Source organism: Chiloscyllium punctatum, chromosome 13 (genome assembly GCF_047496795.1).
Source record: "Chiloscyllium punctatum isolate Juve2018m chromosome 13, sChiPun1.3, whole genome shotgun sequence".
Classification (NCBI taxonomy): domain Eukaryota; kingdom Metazoa; phylum Chordata; class Chondrichthyes; order Orectolobiformes; family Hemiscylliidae; genus Chiloscyllium; species Chiloscyllium punctatum.
Genome location: NC_092751.1, coordinates 21,962,835 through 21,975,531, shown reverse-complemented (window position 1 = coordinate 21,975,531; position 12,697 = coordinate 21,962,835).

The window sequence follows — 12,697 nt, the reverse complement described above, 5'->3', positions numbered from 1 at the left end:
CTCTCTGAGACACAGTGACACTCTCTGACTCTCTCGCTGATGCACTGTGACGTTCTCTGACTCTCTCTGAGACACACTGTGACACTCTCTGACGCACTGAGACACTCTCTGACACCTGGCACACTCTCTGACCATCTCTGCCTGACACACTGTGAGACTCTGAGACAAACTATGACACGCCTTGACAGACTGTTGCACATTGTGACACTCTCTGACTCTCTCTGACAAACCAGGAGAAACACTGCCACACTCTCTTACACTCTCTGACACTCTGAGACACGCTCTAAAAACTATGACACTGACTCTCTCTGACAGGTTCTGTGACATACTGTGACACTCTCTGACACACTGTGTCACTCTCTGATTCTCTCTCTGACACCCTGTCACACTCTCTGACACGTTGAAACACACTGTGACACTCTCTGACTCCCTCTCTGATGCACTGAGACACGCTCTGAAACACTGCCACACTCTCTGACTCTCTCTGAGACACACTGTGACACCCTCTCACTCTTTATGAGACACAGAAGCATACTCTATGACACTCTCTGAGACACACTGTGACACTCTCTGACTCTCCTCTGACACACTGTGACAATCTCTGACACACTGTGACACTCTCTGACGCACTTGGACGGCTCTGACATTCTCTGACACTCTCTAAGACACATGGCGATACTCTCTGACTCTCTCTGACACTTGCTGAAACACACTGTGACACTCTGACACATTGTGACACTCTCTTACTCACTTTCTGATAACCTGTGACACTCTCTGACACTCTCTGAGACACACTGTGACACTCTCTGACGCTCTCTGATGCACTGAGACACTCTCGGACACACTGTTAGACTCTGACTCTCTCTCTGATGCGCCGAGACACTCTCTGACACATTGTGACACTCTCTGACTCTCTCCGACACACTGTGACACTCTGAGACAAACTGTGACACGCTCTGACAGACTGTGACATCCTGTGACACTCTCTGACACACTATGAGAAACACTGCCACACTGTCTGACCCGCTCTGAGACACACTGTGACACTCTCTGAGACACATAGTGATACTCATTGACTCTCTCTGAGACACACTCTGACACTCTCTGAGATAGACGATGACACTCTCTGACACTCTGAGACACGCATTGATACTCTCTGGCACTCTCTGAGAAACACAGTGATACTCTTTATGTCTCTCTCAGACACGCAGAAATCTCTCTGACTCTCTTCGGGACACACTGTGACACTCTGAGACACACAGTGACATTCTCTGATTCTTTCTGATGCACTTTGAGAAACACTGCCACACTCTCTGACTCTCTCTGACAGACACTGTGACACCCTCTCTCTCTCTCTGAGACACACAAGCATACTCTCTGACTGTCTCCGAGAAACACTGTGACACTCTCTGACTCTCCTCCGACACACTGTGGCAAAGTCTGACACACTGTGACACTCTCTGATGCACTTGGACGGCTCTGACATTCTCTGACACTCTCTCAGTCACACAGCGATACTCTCTGACTCTATCTGACACTCTCTGAGACACACTGTGACACTCTCTGACAGACTGTGACACATTGTAGCCCTCTCTGAGACGCACTATGACACTCTGACACAATCAGAGAAAGTCTGTGACACTCTCTGACACACTGGGATAACTGTCTCTCTCTCTCTCTGTCACTCTCTGAGACACACTGTGACACTCTCTGACACAGTGTGACTCTATCTGACTCTCTGAGACACACTGCGGCACTCTCTGACACATTCTGAGACAGTCTGTGAAACTCTCTGACAGACTGTGATAATCTGTGACACTCTCTCTCTCTCTCTCTCTCAGACACACTTTGATACTCTCCGCCTTGCTCTGAGACACACATTGACACTCTCTGACACAATGTGACACTCTCTGAGATACTGTCAAACTCTCTGACTCTCTCTGAGATACACTGTGACACTCTCTGGCACACTCTGAAACTCTCTGACTCTCTCTCTGACACACTGTGACACTCTCTGACACTCCGATAAACACTGTGACACACGCTGATTCACTCTGACACTCTCGCAGACACATTGTGACACTCTTGCAGACACAGTGTCACACTCTATGACTCTCTTTGAGACACACAGTGATACTCTCTGTCTCGCTCTGAGACACACTGTGACATTCTCAGACACAATGTGACACTCTTTGAGATACTGTGACACTCTCTCACTCTCTCTGAGACACACAGTGATACTCTCTGTCTCGCTCTGAGATGCACTGTGACACTCTCACAAAAAGTGACACTCTCTGAGACAGTGTGACACTCTCTGACTCTCTCTGAGACACTGTGACACTCTCTGACCCTCTATGAGACACACTGTGACAATCTCACAAACACCCTGACTCTCTGTCTGACACACTGTGACACTCTTTGACACATTGTGATACTCTCTGTCTCTCTTTCTGATAACCTGTGACACTCTCTGAAACACTGTGACACTCTCTGACACTCTCTGAGACTCACTGTAACACTCTCTGACTCTCTCGGAGAAACACTGTGGCACTATCTGTCAGACTGTGAAATCCCGTGACACACTCTGACTCTCTGACACCCTGTGACACTCTCTGAAACACTGTGAGACTTGCTGACTTCCTCTGAGATACAGTGACACTCTCTGACTCTGTCTGACGCACTGTGACACTCTATGATTCTCTCTGAGACACACTATGACACTCTCTGTCACACTCTGAGACACACTGTGACACTACCTGACACTCTCTGACTCTCTCTCTCTCTGATGCACTTTTACGCTCTCTGTCTCTCTCTGAGACAAACTGAGACACTCTCTGACACGCTCTGAGACACTCTGTGACACTCTCTGACGCACTGAGACATTCTCTGACAACTGTCACACTCTCTGACCATCTCTGCCTGAGACACTGTGACACTCTGAGATAAACTATGTCACGCTTTGACAGACTGTCGCTCCTGTGAGACTCTCTGACTCTCTCTGACAAACCATGAGAAACACCGCCACACTCTCTGACACTCTGAGACACGCTCGAAAAACTATGACACTCTGACTCACTCTGACACTTTCTGTGACATACTGTGACACTCTCTGACACTCTGTGTCACGCTCTGATTCTCTCTCTGACACCCTGTCACACTCTCTGACACGCTGAGATACACTGTGACACTCTCTGACTCTCTCTCTGACCCACTGTGACACTCTCTTACACAATGACACACTCTCTGACTCTTTCTCTCTCTCACACCGCGACACTCTCTGACTCTCTCTCTGACGCACTGAGACACTCTCTGATACACTGTCACACTTCCTGACTCTCTCTCTCTGACACACTGTGAGACGCTCTGACAGACTGTGAGACCCTGTCACACTCTCTGACTCTCTCCGACACACGATGAGAAACACTGAGTCACACTCTCTGACTCTCTCTGAGACACACTGTGACACTCTGTCACACACTGAGACACACTGTGATACTCTCTGAGACTCTCTCTGACACTCTCAGTCTCTCGCTGAGACAAAGTGTCACTCTATTTCTCTCTCAGAGTCACTTTGACACTCTCTGATTCACACTGTGACACTCTCTGAGACACATAGTGATACTCTTTGACTCTCTCTGAGACACACTTTGACACTCTCTGACAATCGCTGAGACTCTCTCTGACATTCTCGGTCTCTCGCTGAGACACTGTGTCACACTATTTCTCTCTCGGAGTCACTGTGAGACTCTCTGAGACACACTGTGGCACTCTCTGAGACACTCTGTGAAACACTTTGACACTCTCTGACACTGAGACACACTCTGACACACTGTGACTCTCTCTGAGACACGCTGTGGCACTCTCTGACACTCTTTGAGACGCACTGTGACACTCTCTGACACATTGTGACACTCCCGCGGTCACACTGTGACAATGTCTGACACACCATGACACTCTCTGACTCTTTCTGATGCACTATGAGAAACACTGCCGCACTCTCTGACTCACTCTGAGACACACAGAGATACTATCTGACTCTCTCTCAGACACACTGTGACACTCTCTGACTCTCCTCTGACGCACTGTGTGAATGTCTGACACTCTGTGACACTCTCTGACACACTGGAACGGTCCCAGACTCTCTCTGACGCTCGCTGAAACACACTGTGACACTCTAACACTCTCTGACACTCCATTACACTCTCTGAGACACACCGTGACAGTTTCTGACAGACTGTGACACACTGTAACACTCTCTGACTCTCTCTAAGACGCTCTCTGACATTCTCTGACCCAATCTGAGACAGTCTGTGACACTCTCTGACACACTGTGATAAACTGTGTCTCTCTCTGTCTCTCTCTGACACTCTCTGAGACACACTGTGACACTCACTGTCTCCCTCTAAGATACACTGTGACACTCTCTGACACAATGTGACACTCCCTGAGACACACTGCGACACTCTCTGACTCTCTGAGACACACGGTGATATTCTCTAACTCTGTCTGAGACATACTGTGACACACTCTGACACGCTCTGGTTATCTCTCTGACACACTGTGACAATCTCTGTCACACTGTGAGACTCTCTGGCGCTCTGAGACACACTGCGATATTTGTGACTACCTCTGACACTCTGAGACATGCTCTGGTAGACTGTGACACTACCTGACTCTCTCTGACACTCTCTGAGAAATGCTGTGACACGCTCTGACAAACTGTGACACACTCTGAAGCACTGTGACACTTGCTGACCCTCTCTGAAACACACTGTGACACATTGTGACTACCTCCGACACTCTGAGACATGCTCTGACCGACTGTAACACTCCCAGACTCTCTGACATTCTCTGAGGCACACTGTGACACTCTCGGACTGACTGTGACAATCTCTGACATTCTCTGACAGACTGTGACACACGGTGACACCTCTGACACTCTCTGAAACAGACCGTGACCCTCTCTGATACGCTCTGAGACACACTGTGACACTCTCTGACTGACTGTGACAATCTCTGACACTCTCTGACACGCTCTGAGACACACCGTGACACTCTCTGGATGACTGTGACAATCTCTGACACTCTCTGACACGCGCTGAGACACACTGATACACTCTCTGACTGACTGTTACAATTTCGGACATTCTCTGACACACTCTGAGACTCACTGTGATAATCTCTGGCTGTCTCTGACCGACTGTAAGACACTCTCTGAAACAAACTGTGGCACTCTCTGACTGACTGTGACAATCTCTGACATTCTCTGACACGCTCTGAGACAAACTGTGTCACTCTCTGACTGACTGTGACAATCTCTGACATTGTCTGACACGCTCTGAGACACACTTTGACACTCTCTGACACTCTCTGAAACGTTCTGTGGCACTCTCCGACGGACTGCGAAACACTGACACATTATGACTCTCTGTAAATCTCTGAGAACAACTTTGACAATCTCTGACTCTTTGAGACATGCTGTTCCACTCTCTTATACACTGTGCCACTCTGTGACTCTCTCTGTCACTCTCTGAGAAACACTGTGACACACTCTGACAGACTGTGTGACACACTGTGACACTCTGTGAGACACACTATGACACCCTCTGACACACTGTTACACTCTTTTATATACTTTGACACCTTATGACACTCTCAGAGACATATTGTATCCCTCTCTAAGACACTGTGATAATCTCTGACTCTCTCTGAGACATACTGTTATACTCCCTGAGACACACCGTGACACACTCTGACCCTCTTTGACACTCTTTGTAACACACTGTGATAGTCTCTGACTTTCTCTGACAATCTCTGAGACATGCTGTGACACTCTCGGAGATCACTGACAGTCTCCGAAACAAACTGACACTCTCTGACCGACAGTGACACACTGTGACACTCTCTGACATTCTCTGAGACACACTGTGACACTCTCTGACTGACTGTGACAATCTCTGATATTCTCTGACCCACTCTGAGACAACACTGTGATATTTTCTGGCTCTCTCTAACCGACTGTAAGACACCCACTGAAACAAACTGTGACACTCTCTGACTGACTGTGACAATCTCGGACATTCTCTGACACGCTCTGAGACACACTGTGATCCTCTCTGGCCCTGTCTGATCGACTGTAAGACACTCTCTGAAACAAACTGTGACACTCTCTGACTGACTTTCTCTGACACGCTTTGAGATACACTGTGACTCTCTGACACGCTGAGACACACTATGACAATCTCTAACATTCTCTGACAGACTGTTACACACTGCGACACTTCTGAAACTCTCTGAAACAGACCGTGACCCTCTCTGACAGTCTCTGAGGCACACTGTGACACTCTCTGACTGACTGTGACAATCTCTGACATTCTCTGACACGCTCTGAGACACACTGTGCCACTCTCTGACACTCTCTGAGACACACTGTTATAGTCTCTGGCTCTCTCTGACCGACTGTAAGACACTCTCTGAAACAAACTGTGACACTCTCTGACTGACTGTGACAATCTCTGACATTGTCTGACACGCTCTGATACACACTTTGACACTCTCTGACACTCTCCGAAACGTTCTGTGGCACTCTCTGACAGACTGCGAAACACTGTGACACATTTTGACTCTGAGAACAACTTTGCCAATCTCTGACTCTTTGAGACATGCTGTTCCACTCTCTTACACACTGTGCCACTCTGTGACTCTGTCACTCTCTGAGAAACACTGTGACACTCTCTGACAGACTGTGTGACACACTGTGCCACTCTGTGAGACACACTGTTACACTCTTTAAGACACTGTGACACCTTATGACACTCTCAGAGACATACTGCATCCCTCTCTAAGACACTGTGATAATCTCTGACTCTCTCTGAGATATACTGTGATACTCTCCGACTGACTGTGACACACTGTGACACTCCCTCACTCTTTCTGACACTCCCTGAGACACACTGTGGCACTCTCTGAGACACACTTTGACACACTCTGACCCTCTTTGACACTCTCTGTAACAAACTGTGATAGTCTCTGACTTTCTCTGACACTCTCTGACTCCCAGGGTGACACTCTCTGAAACTGTCTGAGACATACTGTACCACTCTCTGATAAACTTTGACACTCTCGGACTGTCTCTGAGACACACTGTGACATTCTCTGACACACTGCAACATTCTCTAGCACTGTGATATTCCCTGTCTCTCTCTGATATACTGTGACACCCTCTGACATTCTCCTTGACACACTGAGACCCTCTCTAAGACCCACCGTGAAACACTTTGATACTCTCTGACACTCTGAGACACACTTTGACACTCTGACTCACGGTAACTCTCTCTGGGACACAATGTGACACCCTATGACTCTCTCGGAACACAATGTGACTGCAATAGAAAATTATCCATTTACTGTGAAATTAATTATCCATTTACTGTGAAATTAATTATCCATTTACTGTGAAGTTTAAAGAGAATGCTTTGTTTAAATCAATAATGTGCTGAGCTTTGTAAACAATGCTTTGATGAAGGGTTGCAGTTAGCTTATCTCTGAATTCTGTAAGCATTCATCTCGACCTTGCGATAGTCGAACTCAGCGAAAGCTGAATAACTGTTACGTCCAGCACCAGGGGATGAGAGGATAACAACTTGAGTTTCCCCAGTCTCTGCTCTTGAGAGTTTGGTAAGGAATGCTATAAGGCAGGTGTCTGCGTAAATATTTGGGTACTCATTGCATTGAGGCATCTGACTTAGTGTAATGGGTCAATCTTGCAAAATTTTTAATGAAGGCCCTTGCTTTGCTCTTGCTAATTATTGAGTCAAGTCGATTTAATTTCCAAGACGGTTAACTTGGGGGCTCGTCCCGGGAGACCGCGACTGGATGAGATTCTGAAGATTCCCAGGAAGTGCAGGTGCCAGCGCCTTCAAGGTCTTTCACTTCATCTCGAGCGCTGAATTGACCCTTTTGCGTGGGAGGACTGGGAATCTGTGGATTGCCCTAGCGCCAGAGTTTCAAATCAAATAAAGTCGGATAAGAGTCGTGGTTTACGTAAGCTTACATAGAGAGTCATTCTAAGAGAATAAATACAGCAGGAAAAGGGTTCATTGAACTCTCACGTGGTATTAGAGTAAAACCCCAAGGGAAGGGGATTGCTGTCTGAAGAGTGTTTAGAAGACAGCAAGGTTAAGGCTGGTTTTAGACTTGGAACCACCACTGGCTGAGTTGGACTCGCCGAAGACGTACCAGGTACGTGGTTTCTTGGTTTACAAAAACCAAGGCATTGAGGCGGACGTGCCCAATGTGAGAGGGGACCTCCGGAGGTAAAAGCAAGTCAAAAGGGAATAGATAATGGTACTGCGAGAGAGAGACGGAGAGAGAGCTGAATACTTTTCCAGTGACATTAAAAATGGGCTCCGGCAAGAGCAAGCAAAGGGAGAGTCCACACAGGACTTGGAATGGCCAACCAAAAATACACAGACAGCCTCACTCGGCCCTTGAGGCTGAGTGACAGGGTGACTGACAGCGGAAGGCTGAGGTGGAGGTGGGCAGCCCACAAGGTACAGGTAAGCCTCTTTCCCTTACGCTTGGCAATGAAGACTCGCTTATGCTCATCTCTTCTACTAACCTTTCGCTCACTGAGACAAATCACACCTCAATGTGCAGCACGGAGATTGCAAAGTGCGGACGGTATGTCCAATATCACAATGATGTGTATAAGTCGATGCCCAACTCTATGTTATATGTGGAAGTACATCAGTTACCTTTTTAATAGATACAGGGGCAACATACTCAATCCTTACATTAAGCCAGTTTAGACAATCGACACAAATAAAGATGAGTGCAAGGTTCCTGAACACAATGGGTGCATCAGGAGTCATGGTGCGGGAGAGATTTTCTGCACCTCTACTAAGCAAAAGTAGTAACGGGGAACCATTCCAATTCTCTTTCTTGTTATCGGAATTTGGTCCTTTAAATTTGATGGGTCGGGATCTCATACGGAGACTGCGATTGGATTTGGTCAGTACTCCGACGAGCTTGCAGATAATTCAAAGAAATGATTTACCAGTGCAGGCTGTAAAATATGACCCACAACCCCTGATGTATGTCTGTGAGTGGCGATTATTCCAGAGAGCGATAAGTTCAGAGAGCGATTCACTCGCCCTGGAAGCAAGCAACCATGTTAATCCTATTTAACACCGATTTTCTTGCTGGAGGTATGTTGCATTGCAAAAAACACATAAACCATGATGGCCCTGACGAACCATATGAGAAGGATTGGTTCAGGAGATTGGTTAAACCAGATCAGTTGTTATTGTGTGAATTTTATTGGAGTGATCTCAGATGTGCAGTCAGTGTGAACTTATCTAAAGTATCTGTTACAGCAAGTAGACCCTATCTTTTTGATGTGGAAGGCTCTGCTCTCATGTGTCACTGGCGAAGGTGTCCAGTGACAGGTGGTAGGATTTGGGACCATGGGTGCTAAATTCACAAAGAACGAAAGGTTGGGTCTTACAGGACAATGTGGGCATCTAGTTCAATGCTGATATGCGGACATATAAGAAGGAACCAACTTGGCTAACTCAGGCAGATAGGACAGTCCAGGTAACACCCGCTAGCCCTGAGAATCCTAGGGGGATAGCCTGGCGTTTTCCTAAGATAGAAGTCTCAAACCCAAGATTAAAAATAGTCCCTACTGAGTTGTGGACCAAGGGCAAACATGATATGGGACTAATACTGGGCTGTGAGCCCAAAAGGATAACCCTGAAGTCTGAGTATCGTCCTTGCAGAGCACAATACCTGTTAAAACCCAAAGCCATAGAAGGAATTACTGCAGTCTTTGAATCCCTCCTAAAGGCTGGAGTGATAATCCCCTGTGAAAACTCACCGGTGAGAACCCCCATTTATCCGTTCAAAAAGACAAACATTCCCGGTGAACCAGAGGAATGGAGATTTGTTCAAGACCTGCAGGCTGTCAATGACGCTGTTGTTCCACATGCCCCAAATGTTCCCAATCCCTATACTATATTGGCTCAAATTCCACCGGACAGGAAATGGTTCTCTGTTGTGGATTTAGCAAATGCCTGCTTTAGTGTACTGGTACACCCAGATAGCCAATTTTGGTTCGCTTTTTCATTCAAAGGGAAATCATATACCTTCACGCGAGGTTACTGTGATTCCCCCACCATATATAATGTGTCTCTACACAGGAGTCTGGACACTCTTGTTAAAACCCCGGGGTCAGTGCTGCTGCAGTATGGAGATGATTGCTTGACTGCGGCACCAACAAAGGAACAATGTGGAAGGAAATCCTTCCGTTGCTCTGCCATCTAGTGCGGGAAGGGCACAAAGCCAGTCTTGCAAAGCTACAATTTGTGCAACAACAGGTGAAGTTCTTAGGTCACCTAATATCTGAATAAGGGAAGGCTATTGGTCAAGACAGAGTTCAAACAATCCAGCAAATTCCAAAGCCTCACATGAAGAGACAATTGCTATCCTTTTTGGGTATGTGCTCCTACTCTAGGATGTTTAAAGCACATTATGCAACACTTGAGGCTCCATAAGTGACATAGCCCATGGAAAAGGGTTGCAGAACCAGAGTCCATTACAGTGGACCCCAGAGGCCGAGAGTGCCTTTGTTGAATTAAAAAGGGGCGCTCCAAACTACACCTACACTGGGGACTCTGAACCAGCCTTTTGTACAAACTGTAGATGATTAGAGTGGCTACATGACATCTGTGTGTTCCAGGATCATTGGGGAAGATTGAGGCCGGGAGCATATTTTTCAGATAAACTTGACCCCATAGTGGCAGGATTGCCTCAATGCCTGTCAGCTGTGGCTGCAGCTGAAAAGGCTGTTGTAGCATCCAGGGATATCGTCGGCTGTGGTGAATTAACCCTTCTGGTCCCACATGCAGTATTCTGACTGCTTTCTGAGCAAAAGACCACACACATGTCAGCAGCATGTTGGCTCCGATACAATACTGTGTTATTGGAGACGCCTAACATTATAATAAAGCGATGTAACGCCCTTAATCCTGCTAGCCTTCTCTCCACAGAAGGAGACAGAGACCCACACGATTGTGTTGCTGTAACTATTGAAATTTGCAGCCCGAGACCAGATTTGCAGGATTGACCATGTCAGAATCCAGATATGGAGTTTTTTTTTGTGGATGGGTCAGCATTCAGGAGCAAGGGGACAGGCCAGAATTGTGTTGGGTGTGATGCAGTGACAATCTACGAGGTAGTCAAAGTGGGATCACTCCCTTCTCAACTGTCAGTGCCAGCAGCGGAGCTGATTGCCTTGACTGAGGCCTGTAAGTTGGCTGAGGGAAGGACAGTGAATATTTCCACCGAAAGCAGATATGCCTTTGGGGTTGTACATGATTTTGGAACCCTGTGAAAACACAGGGTATTGTTGACCTCCACCGGAAAGTCCAGCACACACACCACAACCTGGTTTCCGACCTCCTGGAAGCAGCCCTGTTGCCTAAATCAATCGCTGTGTGTGTGAAGCTCACACAAAAAATAATGATCTTATTTCCCAAGGCAATGCGAAGGCAGACTCAGCAGCAAGATCAGCAGCACAGCAGCTGCCAAGTGAGCAGATTGACATGTGTATGATAAAAATTTGTAACCCAACAGCAGATGTACGGGAGTTAAAGTCACAGGCCACACCAGAAGAAAAGTGTGAGCGGACGAAAGCAGGATGCAGTGTGAGGGAAGGAGTATGGTGTGGTCCCAATGGGAAACCCTGTCTACCACCATCATTATTTCCATTCTATACCAAACTGACACACGGTAAGGACCATGTGTCCAAAGGGTGGGCATACCACAGTATTTTGGCACACTGGTACACTAAGGGATTTACTCAATAATCCCAGAAATATTGTTTTATCTGTGTCACTAATAATATGGGAAGGGGAATACAGATCAGTCATGCAGCACTCCCCCAACCCCAAAAACCTTTACTACATTTACAGATGGATTTCATTGAGCTAACGCCCAGCGAACGGAAAAGGTATTGTCTGGTAATAGTTAATATGTTTTCCAAATGGGTGGAAGCGTTCCCCACGTCTAACCAGGATGCCAGTGCAGTAGCCAAGGCTTTGGTAACTGAGATAATTCCGAGATGGAGCATCCCTGAAAGGATCAATAGTGACAATGGGACACCATTTGCCAAGAATGCCTTACAGCAGATGAGTGATTATTTGGTAAAATATATGAGACAACCCTGTGCCTACCACCCAGTGAGTCGTGGGGCAGTGGAAAGTGAAAATGCTACCCTAAAAAATAAATTGACACAATGTTGTGAGGAACTAGGGGTGACATGGACAAAGGCACTTCGGATTGTGCGAGTGTATATGAGATCGAGGAGGAGAGGAAGAGTTAATCCTAGACCGTTTGAGATTTTGTTTGGTAGACAGCCCAACACAGGAATGGGCCCAAGACCTAAGGTAAGAAAGATAACAGGCCGCTGTGAGGATGAGATGTTGTGTTACTGTATAAAACTCTCTGCACTTTTGTCTCAAATACAGAATCAAGTGAAAGCAGAACTACCCCAACCAGCAGGGGGAAGCTGCATGATCTAAAACCTGGAGACTGGATAGTGATGAAAGACTTCAGGAGGAACAACTGGAAGGCGAAGAGGTGGCTTGGACCGTTTCAAGTGCTCCTCACAACACAGACAGCAGTTAAGATCGCA